Source organism: Camelus ferus, chromosome X (genome assembly GCF_009834535.1).
Source record: "Camelus ferus isolate YT-003-E chromosome X, BCGSAC_Cfer_1.0, whole genome shotgun sequence".
Taxonomy (NCBI): domain Eukaryota; kingdom Metazoa; phylum Chordata; class Mammalia; order Artiodactyla; family Camelidae; genus Camelus; species Camelus ferus.
This window is the reverse complement of record NC_045732.1, coordinates 49753425-49775588: the sequence shown is the minus strand read 5'-3', so window position 1 is coordinate 49775588 and position 22164 is coordinate 49753425. Positions and strand designations below refer to the sequence as shown.

The following is a 22164-nucleotide window of genomic DNA, read 5'->3' as shown; positions in this document are numbered from 1 at the left end:
GTGGCTGTGGTGTCTGGTGGCATGGTGGGGCCACTTTGAAGGAGTGCTGGCTGGTTTGGGTCTGAAGGTGAACCTGGGGCTGGGCAAACAGTGCTGGTAAGGTAGATAGGGAGAGTTAGAAATGGAGCCTCCCAGTGCCAGGCCAGCTAGGTAGAGGATGAGCCACACACACACACACAAACTGGCACCCGTTCCCTTCTCTATACCCAGAGAAAGTTCCAACAGATCCCTGCATCCTTGTTTCCATGCCCTAAAATTAATCAATGAATCTCCTTCATGTATGACCCAGGAAATTTTCAAACTGCTGCATCTGCACTTGGACTCAAGAGTGAGTTTTTGCAGGCACCCTTTAAGAACAGATTCTTGGTTTCCTACAGCCCTCCAGCTCTCCCAGATGTAAGCCCTGCTGGTTTTCAAAGCCAGGTATTATGGGAGTTCATCTGCCTACTGCAGGTCCCTGGACTGGGGAGCCCAATGTAGGTTTAGTGCCCTTGCTCTTCAGGGAGGATCTCTGTGGCTATGATATCCCTCCTGCTTGTGGGTCACAGCGTCTTTGTCCCTCCTACCCATCTCAATGTGTTTTTTCTTTTTATCTTTAGTTATGGAAATTATTTTTGTTAGTCTTCAGGCAGTTCTCAGAGATAGTTTCTCTATGTGTAGTTGTAATTTTGATGTGTCTGTGGGAGGAGACAAGCCCAGGATATTCCTACTCCACTATTCTTGTCCTGTCCTCCAGTAGTTAATGTCTTTTAAGCACTGACTTTGTAAAGACACTCTTCTGGGCACTTTACATATATAAAGTTATTTATTTCTTAAAAGAACCTATGAATTTTACCTTATTATTATTAGTCTTATTTTACAGACAAACTGAGGCACAGAGAGATTAAGTAAATATATTAAAAGTTATAAAGCAGTAAATGACAGAGCTAGGAATTTTTTTAGAGCTAGGATTTGAATGGAGGCAGTCTAATTCCATAGTCCACATTTTTAAATACATGTATTTATATTGATATACATGTATATATGCATATATATTGATTATATATTGAGTCTATGTATGTGTGTAAGTAAAGATTGAATTGTTACAAATTAATAAGTGATGACAATCAACACCAATTGAAAAAGTGAGCAAAGAACCTAGACAGATAATTCAGAAAATAAGGAATGAAAATGCCCATTTTACACATAAAAATTCAACTTCAACAACAATTCAAAAAGCAAATCAAAATAACATAGAGGTATGTTCTAATTATCAGCTTGGCCAAAAATAAAATAAATAATTATTAATTGAAATTAAAATTTAAAATTGTAATTAAAAATTTAAAAAAATTTAAATATTCAAAAATGATAACTATTGCTCATAAGGTTGGTGAGAAATGGACACTCATATACTGGTAAAAAGGAGTATAAATTGGAACAAAATCTCTCAAGGCTAATATATGGCAATATACCATAAGTGCAAAAAAGTTCCTTTAACGTTTATTGAGTATCTACTATGTGCCAAACAAATGCACACTGAATTCAAAATATACTGATACCGTTTTTAATTAATCAAATTGACAAAGATATAAAAATTTGATATATGTTGGGAAATTAGGCTGCTGGTATACCTTTGTATAACCTCTCTGGAGGAAAATTTGTCAATTTCTTTCAAAATTACAAATGCACAAATCCTTTGATCATCTTTTCCATTTGTAATGATTTATTCTAAAGGTATAGGTGTAATTTTTTTTTCAAAATGACATGTGTCCAACTTATTTATTGCAGAATTTTTAAAAACATAAAATATTAGAAAATAAGTTTTAAGTGGAAAAATGTGTAGATCTCTGTTCTACTATTCATTTAATAAAGGGGAGAGTTTAACATGCACATATGTATATATTTGGGTATTCGCATACTATATGTGGGAAATAACACACAGAGACTAATACAAGTTGAATGAGGTCCCTTTCCCTTTTATGTTCTATTTGAAGGCTATTTTATGGGGTTTATGACTTATACTAGGTAATCAGAAAAAGACTGTGATGATGAGGGTGCAGTGTGAAAGATACAGCTCCAAATCAAAAAGGCATCTGGGAAGCCAGACACACAAGGATCACACATTATATTATTATATTATAAATGTCCATAAAAGGCAAACCTATAGAGGAAGAAAGTAGAAACACAAAGTAGTTTACCTGTGGCTGAGGAGGAAAACATGGAGTGGCTGAAAATGAGCACTAAGGATCTTCCTGGGGTAATGGAAATGTTCTAAAACTTCATAGCAGTTATGCAACTGAGTTCACTAAAAATTATTGAATTATACACTTAAATGGGTGAATTTTATGATATGTAAGTTAAACCTCAATAAAATCTGTTAAAAATAAATAAACATGTCTAAGAACATATTTTTAAAAAGGACTCTGGACTACTGAAGAAATTAAAGGATACCTACCAGTAAAATTAACCTCATGATTCAAAGAGCAGTCTTACAGGTTTTGGAAAGACTTGCAAGGGTCCAGGCAGCTGCTCTAATGATCAACCCCACACTCCTGCACTTGCTTACAAATGTCCCTACTCCCAGAAGTTATACTTAAATATGATTAGAGGAGCAGGGTGCAGTATTTGGTGGTGACAGTGGTGATACATGCTTAAAATTATGCTTGGTACAAAATGTTAAGTAAATGCCAGCTATTATTTCTATTCAGTGACTTGATATATACCTGAAGGTCTCATCACTGCAGCAGACCATACATGAGCTGGATTTATCCCTGCTATCTGGCTTGCCAAGGTAGTCTGGTAAAAGTCAGGTACATGGAGGGCCTGCTTCTCATCACTTAGGAAATTTACATCCACTTCTGAGTTGCTTAGTGACAAGTATGATCCATCTTCAACAAAAGTGGGGACTGACAATGGTGAGTTTTACCTGAGCCCTGTGCTCCTAGAAAACAGAGAAAATTTAGAAATATTCCACCCTTTTGTGCTCCAAAAAACAACTTTTTGCAAAGAACCACTCTTCCCCATATGACTTAGATATGACACACGATATCCACTTCTACTTTGTTTACCTATACAACAAAGCTAAACACAGACTCTTCAAATATCCATTTACTGATTGAACCCACTGACCAATCTGGACAATATATCTGCTCCTTGACCAAATTTTAGTTAAGCTTCTCTCCTCTCCTTTCCTCAGGCCTTTTAACTTTGACCCAACCCCAGCCTGAGCATCCTTAATGACATCAAATGACATCAACTGATCTCAGGAAAAAAATTTCATGATCAACTGTTCAATGTGGCTACCTTTTCACCTCACTTACCCAAACCTGGTTCTTTCTAGCCTTGTTCAATTTTCCCTATAAAAGAAATGTCCTTTTCTGTCTGATCTATGAAATAGTTACATATTTCATGGCCAGAGGATCTCCCTATTGCAATACCCCTTTTCCAAAATCCATTGGAATAAAGCCTTTTCTAATCATAAACCGGATTTTTTAATATGGAAAGCTTAATAAAGTTTAGATGGTACCCAAACAGATGTTATAATGTCCAATACCTTCTTCTGATTTCTTATTCAACTATACATACTCCCAGGAATTTTACTTGACTAGTTTAAAAGAAAGCTGGTATCAGAAAGAGAAGTTAAGAAAACAATCCCATTTATGATTGCATCAAAAGAATAGAATACCCAGGAGCAAATCTAACTAATGAGGTTAAAGACCTGTACTTAGAAAACTATAAGAACTGATGAAAGAAACAAGATGACACAAACAGATGGGAAGATATACCATGATTATGGATTGGAAGAATTAATACTGTTAAAATGACCATAGTACCCAAGGTGATCTACAGGTTCAGTGCAATCCCTATCAAAATACCAATGGCATTTTTCAAAGAACTGGAACAAAAAAATTTTATAATTTGTTTGGAAACACAAAGACCTTGAATAGCCAAAACAATCTTGAGAAAGAAGAACAAAGCCAGAAGTACCAACCTCCCTGATTTCAAACTATACTACAGAGCTACAGTAGTAAAACAAACAAACAAACAATCAAAAAATCAGTATGGTACTGTCACAAAAACAGACACTTAGGTCAAAGGAATGGAATAGAGAGCTAGAAATGAACCTACCCTTATAGGGACAATTAATCTATGACAAACAGGACAAGAATATACATTGGGGGAAAAGACAACCTCTTCAATAAATTGTGTCAGGAAAACTGGACAGCAACATGTAAAAGAATCAAACTGAACTATTCTCTCATAGCAGGCACAAAAATAAATTCAAAGTGTATTAAATCCTTAAACATAATACCTGAAACCATAAAACTAGAAGAAAAACATACGCAGTATTCTCTTTCACATTGGTCTTAGCAATATTTTTTTGGATATGTCCCCTCAGGCAAAGGGGAAAAAAGCAAAAATAAACAAATGGGACTATGACAAACTAAAAAGCTTTGCACAGTGAAGGAAACTATCAAAATATCTAAATGTCCACTACTGAATGGGATAATATGTTTGTAAATGATTATCTGACAAGGGGTTAATATGCAAATTATGCAAAGATTTCATATGACTCAACATCAGAAAATAAACAACTTGATCAAAACATAAGCAGAGGACTTGAATAGGTATTTTTCCAAACTAGACATATAGATGACCGTCAGGCACATTAAAAAATGCTCAACATCACTAATCATCAGAGAAATGCAAATCAAAACTGAAGTGAGATATTACCTTATATCTGTCAGAATGGCTATCATAAAAAGGACCCCAAATAACAAATGTTTGCAAGGATGTGGAGAAAAGGGAACCCTTGTACACTGTTGGTGAGAATGTAAATTGGTATAGCCACTATGGAAAATGGTATGGTTGGTTCTCGAAAAACTGCAACTACCATTTGATCCAGCAATTCTACTCCTGGGTATATATCCAAAGACAATGAAAACACTAATTAGAAAAGATACATGCACCACAATTTTCATAGCAGCATTATTTACAAATAGTCAAGATATGGAAGTAAACTAAGTGTCCATCAACAGATAAATGGATAAAGAAGATGTGGTGTGTGTGTATATGTGTGTGTGTGTGTGTGTGTATGAATATTACTCAGCCATAAAAATGAAATTCTTCCAGTTATATCATTGTGGGTGGCCCTGGAGAATACTATGTTTAGTGAAATAAGCTAGAGAAAGACAAATACTCTGTTATCACTTATATGTGGAATCTAAAAGATAAAACAAACAAATGTATATAATAAAAGAGAAACAGACTCATAGATGTAGAGAACAAACTAGTGGTTACCAGTATGGAGGTGGAAGTGGGGAGGGGCAAGATAGGAGTACGGAATTAAGAGATACAAACTACTATGTATAAAATAGATAATCAACAAGGATATATTGTACAACATAGGTAAATATAGCCCTTATTTGTAATAACTTTAAATGGAGTATAATCTATAAAAATATTTAATTACTTTGTTGTACACCTGAAACTACTATAATATTGTAGATCAACTATACTTCAATTAAAAAAAACCTGGTCTATAAATAATGTTTATCCAAAAAAGAGAGAAAAGTCTGTAAGAAATACATTGGAAGCCGCCACTGAGGCCTGGACTGACATTGGCTGAAACTAAGACGTTTATAAATAAGGATCTTGCTCTCCATCCCTACCTGTATTTTTCCAAAGCCACTCCCTGTGACTAGTGTTGGTCTTGAGTATGTGAAGCCTTATCCTTACCTTGGAAATGCCTCTATTAAGAAGCTTTTATCCCAATTAAATCTCTCTTTTCCCAGAGACAAAGTAGGGAATGAGAGTTTAAAATGGACTTTTAATCAAGAGGAATTATTAAAGTATTCTTATTTCAGCCTCCCTGCTCTCCCCACGTTGTCCCCTCCCACCTTAGATCCCTTCTTTAGTGAGCAGAATGCCTGGCTACATCACCATAGCAACCAGTAGCAAAGGCCAATTAAGCTATAACTGTGTCATTAGACACCTGAGTTGATTACAGAGCCTACAATATTGGATAGAGGAGGGCTGACATGAAGGAAAGCAGTGCAGGGCTTAACTGGAGAGATGTGAGGCAGCTGAGTAGCTGAGGGCTGAAAACCATTCCCCACCTCAAGACCATGGGATCTCTGGGCCAGAGTGTGGACAACATGGCATGTGCTCTGAACAACCAGGCCAGAGAGAGGAGAAAGAAAGTGCAAGGGGGACACCTCTCCCCTACTGACCCCCACCTCACACCCAACTGTGAGCGTACTTTCCCGATGGTTTATTTTGAGAGATGTATGCCCAGTGCCTAGAGCAATGTCAGGCTCACAGTAAGCGCTTTTGGCTGCTGACCGTCCCTCCTGCTAGGCAGACCCTTGACATAGTCAACATCAACCCTGGGATCAATTTATAGCTCTATCAGTAACATACCTTATAATTTGGGGCTGAGTCTTCCCCACCCTAGGACTAAATTTCCCCATATTTACAATGGTAAAACCTTTCCTGTCCTGACTGAGTAGCCTAAGATTCTAAGATCCTGTAAATGAAGACCTTGCCCTCCCATGATCCCTTGTACCTTGCCAAAACCTGAATTCTGACAAAATGCTGGGCCCTAATTAGGTGAAGCGGTTTAGGATGACTAATTCAGTGAAACTAGGAGACTGTAGAAATATATTACATAGATAGGGTTAACAGGAATGCAAATGAAGGATGAAGTTTTGCATTTTTAAAAGATTTTTGTTTATTTCTTTTTTTGTGGAGAGGAGATAATTAGGTTTTTATTTGTTTATTTTTAATGGAGGTACTGGGGATTGAACCATACCTCCATTGTACCGCTGAGCTATACCTCCCCCCCCTTTTTTTGTTGGTGTTTTTTTTTGGGGGGGAGGCAGGGAGATAACTAGGTTTGTTTATTTTTAGAGGAGATCCTGGGAGTTGAACCCAGGACCTCATAGCATGCTAAGCATGTGGTCTACCACTTGAGCTATTCCCCCCAGGATGAAGTCTTAATTTCTCTCTTCCATGTATAGCAAGCCTCATACAATTACTTCATGGGGCAATACAGAGAAATATTATTCACATACAATAGAAGTCACCTGTTTAAAATGCATGATTCAATGGTTTTGAGTATATTCAGAGTTGTACAATCATCACAACAATCAACCGTAGAATATTTTATCACTTCAGTAAGAAACCATGTATCTTTTAGCAATCACTGCCCATTTCCCCTAATTCACCCAGGCATAGGCAAACATTGTTATACATTTACTACTTAAGGATTTGCTTATTCTAGATTTCATATAACTGAAACCATACAATATGTGATCTTTTATGACTGGTTTCTTTCACATAGCATAATATTTTCAACATTCATCCATGTTATAAAAGTATCTGTTCTTCATTTCTTTCTTATATCCATACAATGGATATCCATTTCTTCATATCCATATAATAGCATATCCATTGTATAGATAAACCACTTATATATATTGATTTATCAGTTAGTGGACATTTGAATTGTTTCTAGTTTGGGGCTATTGTGAATAATGTAGCTATAAACATCTGTGTACAAATTTTTGCATGGACATATATTTTCAGTTCTCTTGAGTGCATACCTAGGGGTAGAATTTCTGGGACATATGGTAACTATATGTTTAATTTTTACGGAACTACCAAACTGTTTTAGACAGCAGTAGCACCATTTTACAGTGCTACCAGCAATGAGTAAGTGTTCCAATTCCTCAGTTTCCTTGACAATACATTTCATGATCTGTCTTTTTGATTATTGCCATGCTATGGATTGTCAAATGGTATCTTATTGTGGTTTTGATTTTCATTTTCTTGATGGCAAATGATATACAGCATCTTTTCATTTGCTTATTGGCCATTTGTTTATATTCCTTGGAGAAATATCTGTTCAGATCCTTTGTTCATTTATTATTTGGGTATTTGACTTTTTAGAATTGGGTTATAAGAGTTTTTTATGTATTCTAGATTCACATCCCTCATAAGACATATAGTTTGCAAAACATTTCTCCCATTCTGGGGGTTGTATTTTCAAATTGTTGATTTATTTTGAAGCACAAATCTTTTGATTTTGATAGTACTCATTCACGTGTTTTTTTTAATGCATTTGGTGTCATGTCTAAGATACCATGGCCTATTTCCAGAACATGAAAATTTATTCCTGTTTTTTTATAAAAGTTTTATAGTTTTAGGAATTATGTTTAGGTTTTGGATCCATTTTGAGTTATTTTTGTATATAGTGTATATTTTGTGTATATGTATACTTTGCATAAGGTAAAGGTCTAATTTTATTCTTTTGCATGTTTACATCCAGTTTTCCCAACACTATTTGTTTAAATGGAGGAACAACTGACTGTTTTTGGCATGCTTGTTGAAAATCATTTGGCCATATATGCAAGGGCTTATTTCTGGGTTCTCTATAGTATTTCATTGGTCTAGTGTTATAGAACAATATTTATATTAAGGTCTTATTTATATAAAAGATGTCAAATAAATGCTAATGATGTATGAAATATGTAAATACTAGTATTAGATGGGGAAGAGAAAAAGTAAGGGAAGAAGATGGTTTCCCTTCCTTTCCCTCATCTCCTCTCTTTTCTCTTTTGTTCTTTTTAATTATATAAGTTTCTGTCAGTTTTCAGATAAAAAGTCAGGGATAAGGAAGATTTTACGGCCCTATTTGATATTCCAGACTTCTAAGATTCCTGAATTAAGACCATGATAGTCCCTGAGTCCTAAGCATGTAAACTCTTTATCCTCTGTTTTGTTTTTCTGAAATGTCTGTAATGAAAATCCTATTCTTCCTGATTAAGGCTTGACATTCATATTCAAGTCTCCTGCTTTCCTACCTTAGGACCTAAATTCAGATATGGTTTTATTTACCAAGGACCATTGATGGAATTAGGATAAACTCGTCTTCAGATCTCTGATCAACACACACACTGCTCCCCTTTCCACTCTGATTCCTTCTTATTGTTTACCATGAGAGCATAATTCCTGTACAAATTACTATAGTAAGCAGCAGTTGGGCAGATTGAGTGTGAGTCAATCATTGAAGCTTATTTTCAGTTCTCAAAAATTTAGATAGAATTGTGGAGGTTTTAAAAAGAAAAATACATTAGATCTTAGGTAGAGAGAAGAGGGCATCTGAGTATCTTAATGCTCAGACATACTCCTTTGCACTCAGCTTCATCCTCTGTGTCCCTAAGGGAGAGGGGAAAACTCAGAAACTGGGCATTGTTATCTTGCTCAGTGGTATCAAAGACTTGGGTTTGGACACAAGGATTGGACCCTTAACTACCAGAACAATAAGCAAATCTGTTAGATTCCCTCAGGTTTGGTCTCTGGGCAGAAGAGTGATACTAGCAAGGTGGAGTAAGAAGCCCTGGACCCTCCTTCTTCTAAAAAACACACTGATTCAGCAACAACTTATGGGTAAATTCTCTTTGTAAGAAATCAGAAACTAGTTGAAAAGCTCCTGCACATCAGGAGAACACACTAAAGGCAGTAGGGATATTTGAGAAATTCTCTCACTGGAGATCTTGCCCCCAGTGCAGTGTCATACAATCAGGAAGAGATCTCTTACCTCCCAGCTTCACCCAAAGAAGAGAGGAGGTCAGTTTGTGCATATACAGCAACGCACCTTTTCTGAGGGTGTTTCCCAGAGGACTGGATTTGGTCTTTCTGATCTTGAAGCTGTGGTAGGTCTGGAAACCTCTGGCGGTGTGAGGAGGAATTAAAAGGAAGGCTGAGCTCATAGACACCATAGCTCCTCCTACTGGCTCAGCACAGAGCAGCTTGCCTGCTTTTCCCTAGGGAGAAAGTTGATAGAAAGTCCCAGAACCTCTGGCCAGACTGATTGGTGGGATTTTTCTCTTGTATAAAGCCTGACTATGAAGACTGGGAGGGGTGTCTACTTTAATGCACAGACAACAGCACAGAGAGTTAAGAAAAATGGAGAATCAGGCAAAGATATTCCAAACAAAGGAACAAGATAAATCTCCAGAAACTGATCCTAATAAAACAGAATAATGTGGTTTATCTGAGAGAGATTTCAAAATTACTGTCAGAAAGATACTAACCAAGGAAAAAAGAACAAATGCATAAACAGAATGAGAATTTCAACAAAGAAAAAAATATTTTTCAAAAAAATATTAAAATGTACCAAACAAAAGTCATGGAGCTGAAGAACACAAAAACTGAATTGGAAATTTTACTAGAGTGTTCAACAGCAGACTAGATCAAGTAGAAGAAACGATCAGCAAATTTGAAGACAGGTCACAACCACCCATGGATAAGAATAACTGGGCAACTGAGAGTACATGTGAGAGGTTCCAGGACCTCAGTGGAGCAAGAAATCCAAAACTAGATTTGTTAAAGAGAGTAACAACAAGAGTTTCACTTTACCCACATCCTTCCCCAGGGCAGCACAGATAACAGTCAAGAAAGACCCCTTTAGTGCAGTTTTTCTCGCAGGACAAAGTGAGAGTAAAGTGAGTACCTGGCTTCCTCAGCCTTGTGAGATGCAGTTCAAATGACCCACTTCTGCCTCACACCACCCAGAACAGTGAAGGGAGTAGCATGGTTGAATAGTCTGGAGACAGCAAGGAACAGAGATGACAGACTTCAACAACACTGTAGACAAAGTGGAATACACACACACACACACACACACACACGTGCATACACACATATAAAACATTCTGCCCAACAGGAACAGGTTACACATTCTACTCCAACACACCTGGAACATTCTCCAGCATAGATCAGATGTTAACCCCCAAAACAGGTCTTAACAAATTTTAAAAGCTTGAAATTGTATCAAATATCATTTCTGACCACAACCATATGAAACAAGAAGTCAATAGCAGGAGGAAAATTGGAAAATCCAAATATATGTAGAAATTAAAAACCAAATTCCTAAACATCCAATGGGCCAAACAAGAAATCAAAAGGAAAATCATAAAATATCTTCAGACAAACAAAAATGGAAACACAGTATACCAAAATTTATGAGATACAGCAAAAGAAGGTTTTTGAGGGATATTTATAGAAAAAGCCTATATTAAAAAGCAAGAAATATCCCAAATAACTAACTTTACACAACCAAGAACTAAAAAAAAAATAAGAATTAAAAAAATAAAAAAATTGAGCCAAAGTTAGCAAGAGGAAGGACATACTAAGATTAGGGCAGAAATAAATGAAAAAGAGAATACTAAAACAATAGAAAAGCTCAATTTAATGAGTTGATTGTAAAAAAGATAAATAAAATAGGCAAACCCTTAGCTATACTAGGTAAAAAGAAAAATGACTCAAAAAACAAAACTATAAATGAGAAAAGACACATTACAACTGATACCACAGAAATACAAAGTATCATAATAAATTACTATGAACAAGTACACATCAAAGAATAGGATAACCTGGAGGAAAAGAATAAATTTCTAGAAACATAAAAAATATAAAGACTAAACAATGAAGAATTAGAAAATACAAGCAAGCTAGTGATGAATAATGAGACTAAATAAGTAATTAAAAGCCTTCCCACAAAGAGAAGGCCAGAATCGATGGTTTCACTGGTGAATTCTACCAAACACTAAAGAAGAATTAACGTTAATCATTGTCAAACTTTCCCCAAAAATTGAACAGGAAGGAACATTTCCAACTTCATTTTATGAGGCTAGCATTACCCTGACACTGAAGCCAGACAAGTTCACTACATGAAAAGAAAACTACAGACCAATATCTCTGATGAACACGAATGCAAAAATCCTCAACAAAATACTACCAAACAGAATTAACAACACATTAAAAAAAATCAGATACCATGATCATATGGGATTTTCCCATGAGATGCAAGATGGTTCAGCATATGCACATCAATAAATATGGCACAACATTTTAATGACTGAAAGATAAAGCCACACAATCATCTCAATAGATGTAAAAAAATTTTGACAAAATTCAACACCCTTCCAAGGTGAAAACTCTCAACAAATTAAGTATAGAACAAATGTAGCTCTATGTAAGAAAGTCTGTAAAACACAAGGGCACAACTAACATTATGCTTAATGGCTAAAAGACAAAATCTTCTCTGTCATAAGGAACAAGACAAGTATGCCTATATTTACCACTTAAAATCAACATATTACTGCAAGTCCTAACCAGTGCAATAAGGCAAGAAAAAGAATAAAGGGACTCTAAATCAGAAATTAAGAAATAAAATTGTCTCTGTTTATAGATGACAATGCTATATATGTGAAACCCTAAAGGCTCCAAAAAAGAACTACTAGAACAAATACATTCAATAAAGTTGCAGGATACAAAATCAACATACAAAAATCAGTTGTGTTTCTGCACACTAATAACAAACTACTAAAAATAGTAAAAAAAAAAAAAATTCTCATTTATAGTAGCACCAAAAATAATAAATAATTAGAAATAAATTTAAGTACAGTGAAAGATCTTTAGAGTGAAAACTAAAAGACTTCAATGAAAATTATTGAAGAGAAACAAATGGAAAGACGTGTTTATTGATCATAGGATGAATATTGTTGAAATGTCCATTCTACCTAAAGCCTTCTATAGATTCAATGCACCCCTACCAATATCCCCCTACCAAAGTTAATTTTTCATAGAAATAGGAAAAAAATCCTAAAATTTGTATGTTCCCACAAAAGACTACAAATAACCAAAGCAATCCTGAATAAAAAGTACAAAGCTGGAGGTATCACACTTCCTGGTATTACTATGCTATAGTAATCAAGAGAGTATGGCATAAAAACCCACAGTGGAACAGAGTTAAGGATTAAGAGTTAAGAGTCCAGAAATAAGCTGTAGCATATATAGTCAACTAATATTTGGCAAGGTAACCAAGAACACTCATTGGGGAAATAAACAAATGGTGTAGGGAAAAACTGAATGCAGATGAATGATATTACACAATCATACACCACTCAAAAATTAACTTGAAATGGTTTAAAGACTTAAATATAAGACCTGATACTGTAAAACTCCTAGAAGAAAACACAGGGGAAAAGTTATTTGACATAGGACTTAGAGGTAATGTTTTTTGGTATGACATCCAAAGCACGAGTAAAAATTAATAAGTGGGACTATATTACACACTAAAATATTACTGCAAAACAGAAGAAGCAATCACCAAAGTGAAAAGTCAACCTACGTAAAAGGAGTAAATATTTGCAAACCATATATCAGATAAAGTTAAGATACCAAATAAACAGTTGACACTTGAACAACATAAGTTTGAACTGCATGGGTCCACCTATACATGGATTTTTTTTGTCAATAGTAAATACTATAGTACTAAACAATGTGCTTGGTTAAATCTGTGGATGCAGAACCACAGACATGGAGGAATCACATATACAGAGGGCTAACTTTAAGTTAAACACAGCTTTTCAATTGCACGGCGGGTTGGTGCCCTAACCCCCACACTGTTCAAGGGCCAACTGTATAAAGAACTAATACAATTCAATAACAACAAAAAAATCCAATTAAAAGTTGTCACAGAACTAAATACCCATTTTTCAAAAAAAGAAAAAAACAAGACATCCAAATAGCCAGAAGGTAACTGAAAAATGCTCAACATCAAATTAATTATTTGGAAATTATTAGGAAAATGCAAATCAAAACCCCAATGAGATACCACCTCTCACCTGTTAGAATGGCTGTCATGAAAGCAACAATTTGATAAGTATTGGCAAGGATGTGAATAAAAGGGAACACTTGTGCACTGGCTGGTAAGAATGTGAATTGGTACAGCCAGTATGGAAAATAGTATAGAGGTTCCTCAAAAAATTAAAAATAGAACTGTCTTATTATCCAGAAATCCAACAACAGATGAATAGGTAAAGATTATGTAGTACCAGGGAGAAGATCACAAGGGCAGAGTAGGAGGACATGGAGCTCTCCTCACCCAACAAACACATCAAAAATACAACTACATGTGGAACAATTCTCATGGAAAAGTAACTACTAACTGGCAGGAACACTCCTGTACAACCAAGATTGTAAGAAAGATCCACACAGAATTGGGTAGGAAGGGAAGAGAGGCAATCAAGTCAGGACCTATGCCCCAGGGAGGGGACTCAGAGGAAAAGGGAGATTACATGGGCAGAGATTCTCCCTGAGGCATGAGTGGTTCAAGCCACATATTGGGCTCTCCAGTCCTGGGGTCCAGTACAGGGAAGATGAGTCCACTTGGCTGGTTGGAGGGCCACTGGGACTAACAGGAAGTCTGGACTCCACTCAGGGGAAATGTGCATGCACTTGCTTGCTCCAAAAACAGGGTGGGGAGGGAGAATTGAGAACATATAGGTGGCTGACTGGTTTCCCATGACCACCTGCACATGCCCCAGCCTGAATTGAGCAAACACTCCAGCCCACTTAGTTCACAACTCAGCTTCACACTGGAGCAAGGGCTGCCACGACCAAGGAAAAAGTTCAGCCAATCAGATACAGAGGTGGCTTAGATCTGAAGTAGCATCTGAGCAGGGCAAGGGCAGCCATTGCTGGTGCTTCAACAGGAAGTGCATCAGGAGCAGCCCCAATCACTGATGTTGGCTGGACTGCCACAACCCATACCCTGACACATGCAAAGAGTCCACAAGGGCCACACCTACCCTGTGGCACTGATCTACACCAGTGCAGGGGATTTAGAGGCTGAGAAGAGAGATCAGATATGAGGGACAAAGGAGATACAGGCCCAAAGTAGCATCTGAACAGGGTGGAGGTAACCATTACTGGCACTAACACAGGGAGCACATCAGAAGCAACCCTGACCTCTGCCTGTGGCCAGCCCAACTCAGCCACACCTAAAGCCCAAACAGACTGCTCTTGCTTCAGCACTGCTCCCTTCTGGGGCAAGGGTGCTGATGCTGGGAGGCAGGGGAGACTTTCCACTTAAAGGAAACAAAGCCAGGTTAGATCTGAACCTCAGGGCTTCTGCTCCAGCAACTTGGGACTCTAACCCACCCCCAATAGGATGGTGATAGCCACAGAGCAGAGGGAAAGCCCCAGCTCACACTTGTCTCTGGCCATAGGTCTCCTCTCTAGCCCAGCCACCTACCAGGGTGACAGCAGCCCACACACCCTAAGGAAAGACATGACCTGTGTTCACATCAAGTCCACCTCTCCCACCAAAGTCACTGGGCACATGCAGACTGTATAGAAATGCTCCTACATGACAACACCCCTTCAGGACAGCAACAGGTAGCTGTTTCACCTAATTTCTTAGAGACAGAGAAAGTTAAGCAAAATGAGAAGACAGAGGAACTACTCTCAATTAGAAGAGCAAGAGAAAATCCCTGGGGAAAAATGAAACAGAAATAAACAATTTACCAGATAAAGAATTCAGTGCATTAGTAATAAGAAATGTTAACTGAATTAGGGAGAAGAATAGCGGAAAACAGTGAGAATTTTAACAAGAAACCAGAAAGTATAAAAAAGAAACATAACTGAAGAATGCAATAACTGAAATGAAAAACCCATTAGAAGGAATTAATAGCAGACTAATTGATACAGAAGAATGCATAAGTGATCCAGAAGATAGAATAATGAAGATTACCCAAACAGAAGAGGAAAAGGAAAAACAAATTTTAAAAATGAGAACAGTTTAAGAGATCTCTGAGATAATATGAAGCATACCAACATTTGCATTATAGGAGTTTCAGAAAAGGAAGAGAGAGAGAAAGTGACTGAAAATTATTTCATGAAATTATGGCTGAAAATTTCCCAAATCTGAAGAAGGAAACAGATATTCAGGTACAGGAGGCACAGAGAATCCCAAACAAGATGAACTCAAACAGACCCACACCAAGATATATCAATGAAAATGACAAAAGAAAAGATAAGAGAAAATTCTAAAGGCAGCAAGAGAAAAACAAAGTATCATATACAATGGAATCCTCATAGGCTAATAAGCTGATTTTTCAGCAGAAATTTGCAGGCCAGACGGGATTGACATTATATATTCAAAGTTCTTAAAGGGAAAAACTTACAACCTAGGATACCCTACACAGCAAGATTATTATTTAGAAATGAAGGAACTTCTCAGACAAGCAAAAAATAAAAAGTTAATCGATACTAAACCTATCCTAAAAGAAATGTTAAAGAGTCTTCTGTAAGTGGAAAAGAAATGACTATATAACAAGTAGTAAGAATCTACAGGAAAGAAAAAAAAATCTCAGTATGAAAAGCAAATATATAGTGAGGTTTAAAGATTATTCAAATAAGCCAGTACATAGATTAAAAGACCAAAAACTGTAAAAGCAACTGTAACTACAATACACAGTGAATGGATAAACATGAAGATATAAAATATGACATCTACCTGTCAGTATCTACAAATTTTGAAATCCCAGTCTGTCCCTTTTCACTCACCTCCCCCTTGGCAACCACAAATTTGTATTCTAGGTCTATGAGTCTGTTTCTGTTTTGTATTTATGTTCTTTTTTTTTCTTTTCTTTCTTTCTTTTTTTTTTTTTTTTTTTTTTAGATTCCACATATGAGCAATCTCATATGGTATTTTTCTTTCTCTTTCTGTCTTACTTCACTTAGAATGACATTCTGCAGGGACATCCATGTTGCTGCAAATGGTGTTATGTTGTCATTTTTTATGGCTGAATAGATAAAGAAGATTATACTGTATAGCACAGAGAAATATATACAAGATCTTGTAGCTCACAGCAAAAAAAATGTGACAATGAATATATATATGTTCATGTATAACTGAAAAATTGTGCTCTACACTGAAATTTGACACAGCATTGTAAAATGACTATAACTCAATAAAAAATGTTAATAAAATAAAATAAAATATGACATCTAAAACACAAAATGTAAGGGAGGGGAGTAAAAATATAAATCTTTAAGAATGTATTTGAACTTAATTGACTACCAGTTTCAAACAAGTAGATATAGTTATAAGTGAACACAAATGAACCCCATGGTAAACACAAATCAAAAACCTACAAGAGGTACACAAAAACTAGAGAGAAAGGAACACAACCATACTACTGAAGAAAAATATCAAACCACAAGGGAAGAAAAAAAGAAAAAAATGAACAAAGAACTACAAAATAACCACAAAACAAGGAAGAACATTGCAATAAGTACTTACCCATGAAGAATTACTTTAGATGTCACTGGACTTAAAGCTACAGTCAAAAGACATAGGGTAGATGATTGGATAAAAATAAGACCATCTATAGGCTGCTTAAAAGAGACTCATTTCAGAATCAAAGACACACAAAAACTGAAAGTGAGGGGATGGAAAAAGATATTTCATGCAAACAGAAAGGACAAAATAGTGGGAGTAGCAATATTCACATCAGAGAAAATACACTTTAAAACAAAATCTATGACAAAATACAAAGGAGGGCATTGTATAATTATAAATGTATCAATAAAATATTACATTAGTTAACATACATACACCCATTAGAGAAACTCCTGAATATATGACAAATATTAAGACAACATTAACAAAAAGAAGGGTAAAAATCACATGATCATCTCAATAGATGCAGAAAAAGCATTTGACAAAATTCAACATTCATTTGTGATATAAACTCTAATTAAAGTGAGTATAGAGGGAACATATCTCAACACAATAAAGACCATTTATGATAAACCCACAGCTAACATACTCAACAGTGAAAAGTTGAAAGCTTTTCTCTAAATTTAGGAACAAGACAAGGATGCTTACTCTTGTCACTTCTATTTAACATAGGATTGGAAGTCATAGCCACAACAATCAGAAAAGTAAAAGAAATAAAAGTCATCCAAATTGGAACAGAAGAAGTAAAACTGTCACTATTTGCAGATGACATGATATTATATATAGAAAACCCTAAAGTCTCCACCAAAAAACTATTATAACTAATAAATAGATTCAGTAAATTTGCAGGATACAAGATTAATATACAGAAATTAGTTACTTTTTGATGAAATAATTATGAGCTATTGGAAATGGAAGGCAAAAAACCAAACGTTTAAAATCACATCAAAAATAATAAAATACCTGGGAATGAACTTAAATAAGGAGGTTAAAGACCTATACTCTGAAAACTATAAATCACTGATGAAGGAAATTGATGATGATCCAAAGAAATAGAAAGATATCCTGTACTCCTGGATTAGAAGAATTAATATTTTAAAAACGCCCATACAACTCAAAGCAATCTATAGATTTAATGCAATCCCTATCAAAATACCCATAACATTTTTCACAGAACGAGAACTGATAATCCTAAGATTTATATGGAATTAGAAAAGATGCCAAATTGCTAAGGCAATCTGGAGGGAGAAAAAGGTGTAGGTATCATGCCCCCTGAGTTCAGACTATAACACAAAGCTAGAGTAATCAAAATAGCATGATATTGGCACAAAAACAGACACATAGATCAATGGAGAATAGAGAGCCCAGAAATTAACCCATGCACCAATGGTCAGTTGATCTACAACAAAGGAGATAAAAATATACAATGGCTGAAAGATAGTCTCTTCAATACATGGTGCTGGGAAAACTGGACAGCTATGTATAAAAGAAAGAGATTAGAAATTTTCTCATGCCATATACAGAAATAAACTCAAAATGGATTGAAGTCCTAAATGTAAGAACAGAAACCATAAAACTCTTAGAAGAAAACATAGGCAGAACAGTCTTGACATATATTGTAATAAAAGTTTTTGGATCTATCTTTTAAGGCAAAAGAAATAAAAACAAAAGTGAACAAATAGGACCTAATTAAAAATAAAAGTTCTTGTACAGTAAAGGAAACCACTGACAAAATGAAAGGACAACAAACTGAATGGGAGAAAATAATGTACAAATGCTATGACTGATAAGGGGTTAGCATCCAAAATAAGTAAATGGCTCATATAACTCAATTATCAAAAAATAATCTGATTATACAATGAATAGAATACCTAAATAGATATTTTTCCAAAGAAGACATAGAGATGGCTAACAGGGACATGGAGATGATCAACATTGCTAATCATCAGAGAAACGCAAATCAAAACCACAATGAGGTATCATCTCACATTCTTCAGAATGGCTGTAATCAGAAATTCTACAAATAACAAATGTTGTGAGGATGTGGGGAAAAGGGATCCCTTGTACATTGTTGATGGGAATGTAAATTGGTGCAGCAACTACAAAAAAGTATGGAATTTCCTTAAATAAACATAGAACTCCCACCTTACCTCTTGAGCATTTCCTTAAGAGCTCTCTGAGGGGCTATCTCCTGGGCTTGAAGTTCACCAAATAAAACATAATTCTCAAAAAAAAAAAAATAGAACTCCCATATGATCCAGCAATTCCACTCCTGGGTATATATTTGAAAAAAATGGAAACACCAATTTAAAATGATACGTGCACTCAATAGCAGCATTATTTATAATAGCCATCATATGAAAGCAACTCAGTGTCTATCAACAGAAAATGCATTAAAAGATGTGATATATATTTACAATGGTAGATTACTCAGCCATAAAAATGACTGAAATCTTGGCATTTTCAACAACATGGATGAACCTAGAGAAAATTATCCTTAGTGACATAATCAGATAGACAAAGACAAACACTCTATGTTATCACTTGTATGTGGAATCTAAAAACAAAACAAACTAATATATATAAGAAAACAGAAACATAGTCACAGGTATAGAGAACTAGTGGTTACCTGTGGGGAGAGGGAAGAATGGAGGGGTTAGGTAGGGATATGGGATTAAGAGATACAAACACTTATGTATAAAATAGAAAAGGAAGAAAGATATATTGTACAGCACAGGGAAATATAGCCATTATTTTATATTTCAATGGAGTATAATCCATTAAAATATTAAATCACTATGCTGTATATGTGAAATTAATATAATATTGTAAGTTAACTATACTTCAATAGAAAATCATAAGAGAATACTATGAACAATTATATATCAAATTGGACAACTTAGAAGACATACAAATTTTAGAAATATACAACCTGCCAAGACACAATCAGGAAGAAATAGGCTATTGACCAGACCTAGTAGTGAAACTGAATTTGTAATAAAAAGAAAAATCTCCCAGCAAAAAAGTCCAGGAATTAACAGCCTCACAGAGGGATTCTACCAAACATAAAAAGAAGAGCTAATATCTATCTTTCTCAAACCATTTGAAAAAATTGAAGAGGTCAGAACACCCTGAAATTCATTCCACAAAGTCACCATTACCATGATATCAAAACCAGACAGATACTGCAAAAAAGAAAATTACAGGCCAGTACCTCTGATGAATATAGTGCCAAAAATCCTCAACAAAATTTAGGAAACCAAATCCAACAATATATAGAAAGGATCATACACTATGATCAAGAGGAATTTATTCTGAGGATGCAAGGATGTTTCAATATTCACAAATCAATCAATGTGATATACCACACTAACAAAAGGAACCATTGACAAAACGAAATTACAACTTACTGAATGGGAGATAACATTTAAAAATGATATGACCTATACAGTGTTAATATCAAAAAATGAACAGGTTATGCAACTCATTATAAAAAAAACACGATTTAAAAATGAGCAGAAGATTTGAATAGACATTTTTCCAAAGAAGACATACAGGTGGCTAACAGGCACATGAAAAGATGCTCAACATCACTAATCATTAGAGAAATGCAAATGTAAACTACAAAGAGATATCACCTCACACCTGTTAGAATGGTTATCATCAAAAAGTCTACAAATAACAAATGTTGCCAGGATGTGGAGAAAAGGGAACCCTTCCTTGTACACTCTTGGTGGGAATGTAAATGGGTGCAGCCACTATAGAATACAGTATGGAGGTTATTCAAATAACTAAAAATAGAACTACCATATGACCCAGCAATCCCAGTCCTGGGTATATATCTCAAAATAAAGAAAACATTAATTTGAAAAGATAAATGCACTCAAATGTTCATAGTAGCATTATTTCCAATAGCCAAGATATGGAAGCAACCCAATTGTCCATCAGCAGATAAATGGATGAAGAAGATGTGCTATGTATATACATTGGAACTTTACTCAGTCATAAAAAACTGAAATTCTGCTATTTGCAACAATGTAGGTGGACCTAGAGTATATTATCCTTAGAGAAATTAATCAGATGAAGACAAATATTCTGTTATCACTTATATATGGACTCTAAAAATTATACAAATGAATGAATATAACAAAATAGAAACAGACTTGAAAAGGTAGAGAACAATCTAGTGGTTACCTGTGGTGAAAGGGAAGTGGAGAGGGACAAGATAGGAGTGTGAGACTAAGAGATACAAACTACTCTATAAAACAGATAGACAATAAGGGTATATTGTACAACAGAGGAATATAGCCATTGTTTTTAATAACTTTAAATGGAATATAGTATTAAAATATTGAATCTGTATTGTATACACCTGAAACTGATATATTGTAAATTAACTATACTTTAAAAATTATGGGGTACATATATACAATGCAATAATATTAAGCCCTGAGAAAGAAATCTTGCCATTTGTGACATAGGTGGACTTTGAGGGCATTATGTTAAATGAGATAAGTCAGACAGAGAGACAAACACTGTTAAATATCACTTATATGTGGAATCTAAAAGAGCCAAACTCACAGAAACAGAGTGTAGAATGGTGGTTACCAGAAGCTGGGGATGGGGGAAATGGGGAGATGCTAGTTAAAAGGTACAAACTTCCAGTTAGAAAAGGAGTAAGTTCTGGGGATCTAATGTACACATGATGATTATAGTTTATAATACTGTATTATATTTTGAAAGTTGCTAAGACAGTACACATTAAAAGAAATGGTGATTATGTGATGTGATGGAGGTGTTAGCAAATGCTATGGTGGTAATCATTTTGCAGTATACAAGCGTATCGTATCAACATGTTTTATATCTGAAACTTACACAATATTTTATGTCAATTATATCTCAGTAAAACTGGGGGAAAATAATGTAGTATACACATGCATTGGAATACTATTCAGCCTTTACAAAGGAAGAAATTATGCAACATGTGACAACATGGATGAATGAAGACTTTATGCTAAATGAAGTCAGTCACAGAAAGAAAAATAATGCATGACTCTACTTACATGCAGTTTCTAAAATAGTCA

The 22164-nt window shown here is 35.3% G+C and overlaps 2 long non-coding RNA genes across 2 annotated transcripts in view; one reads left to right on the top strand and one right to left on the bottom strand.

Annotated features, from left to right (window-relative positions):
• The window catches only part of LOC116661947, a 368086-nt gene that overhangs the window by 323361 nt on the left and 22561 nt on the right, over positions 1 to 22164 (bottom strand). Inside the window, exon 3 of the long non-coding RNA XR_004317907.1 lies at positions 5988 to 5992. This is a non-coding gene — a long non-coding RNA (uncharacterized LOC116661947). The remainder of the gene's footprint in view (positions 1 to 5987; positions 5993 to 22164) is intronic.
• The window catches only part of LOC116661950, a 246904-nt gene that overhangs the window by 202182 nt on the left and 22558 nt on the right, over positions 1 to 22164 (top strand). The window contains exon 2 of the long non-coding RNA XR_004317910.1: positions 17753 to 17760. This is a non-coding gene — a long non-coding RNA (uncharacterized LOC116661950). The remainder of the gene's footprint in view (positions 1 to 17752; positions 17761 to 22164) is intronic.